Below are 1,719 nucleotides of genomic sequence, written 5' to 3' on the forward strand. Positions count from 1 at the left end.
TATTTGCTACAGTAAACACTATTTGATGTCGACGAACTAGCAAACAAAAATGGAAAAGGCGGCCATGCGATCGCATGACAAAAACACTAAAAACTCATGCGATCGCATGAGCTACAGTAAATGGAAAAGTAATATAAATAAGCCAGTTTGTTCGATGATATTTTTCACAATAAATTTTCTCTCAATATTTATATTTATATTATAATTATAATTTTAAATTTAAGTTTAATAATAATAAGGTATATACGAGGGTGTTTTTAATTCGAGTTTCAAACCGCTTTAAGCTAAGGAAATATTGGGTATTGTTCGGGGTATTGTTCTTGAATCCAAGGCCAACCATACAGTCGTCTACCATCATTACGTCTACGCAATTTGCCTACAATATTGAGTCTCAATATTGAACCGTGAGTTTATAGTCTCCCTTTTTAAATACTTTAAATATTTTTGGGCTGAGAATACATGCAATTTATTTTAAACGCAATAAGACATAAGTACATACTGAATTCTACACTGAGTTAAACCGAAAATCCCTTAGCTTTGGTAACTAGTAGCTGCCAGTACATAGGATATGGACTGGTGGGCGCGAATAATTGTATATGGATCCATAGGGCTTGACATCCCCGTCTGAGCTAGAGCGCTAGCCTTTTAACGGACGTATGTTATTTGAGTTTAAGACACGTTGGTTTGCGTGTATTAAAACGAATGGGGTAATTATCACTATAGCGTTAAGTTTAGTTACCAGGGTGCTGTGTTACGTAGAATCTATTGATAAACTTTTGATGAAATCTTGTGGTCTATCTTTATATATATTTATGACTCGAGCAATTAAACCTATAACTCACCAACATTCGTGTTGACCTTTTTAGCATGTTTTATTCTCAGGTCCTTAGACTGCTTCCGCTGTGATGTGCTTGTTGCCTGCATGGAGTCTCTCATGCTTTGTATAAAGTTTATTGCATTCTAAATAAAACTGCGTTGTGTAATAAATAATTGGACTGTGATGTTAACCTGTAAATTAAAGACTTATGTATTTTGGAGTTTTGCTTATACCTAAGCACTCGCCTACATGTTTATAACTTTCTATGTTTAGAAAGTCACTTATTTTAGTGAATGCAATATTTTATCAAAACGTATCATATAGAGGTCAAAACCTCACTGTGGAATCAATGATTAACGTGACGCGTCAATAGCGATTTTGACGGGTCGTTACACTTATCAAAATACTTCTATTTAACAAAAAATGCTTACAATTACATCCTCGTTCAGTTTCATCAACAATTCTACTCGTATGCACCCGTATTCGTACTCGTACAATACACAGCTTTTAGATGTATGTACTATTGGTATATACACTCTAATGATTAGCTCTTAGCAGCCCATGTGAGTCACCTAACACATGTGGGAACCATCATTTGGCAACTAGCACGAAATATCTCATAAAATTACAAAAATATTAGTAATCATTCATGACTTATTTACATGTAAATAAAATTACACATCCTTTATATATAATCCATATACCAACGACCAAAAACACCTACAAACACTTTCATTCTTCAATTTTCTTCATCTAATTGATCTCTCTCAAGTTCTATCTTCAAGTTCTAAGTGTTCTTCATAAATTCTATAAGTTCTAGTTTCATAAAATCAAGAATACTTCCAAGTTTGCTAGCTTACTTCCAATCTTGTAAAGTGGTCATCCTGTAGTGACCCGAACTT

Source organism: Rutidosis leptorrhynchoides, chromosome 3 (genome assembly GCF_046630445.1).
Source record: "Rutidosis leptorrhynchoides isolate AG116_Rl617_1_P2 chromosome 3, CSIRO_AGI_Rlap_v1, whole genome shotgun sequence".
Lineage (NCBI taxonomy): Eukaryota > Viridiplantae > Streptophyta > Magnoliopsida > Asterales > Asteraceae > Rutidosis > Rutidosis leptorrhynchoides.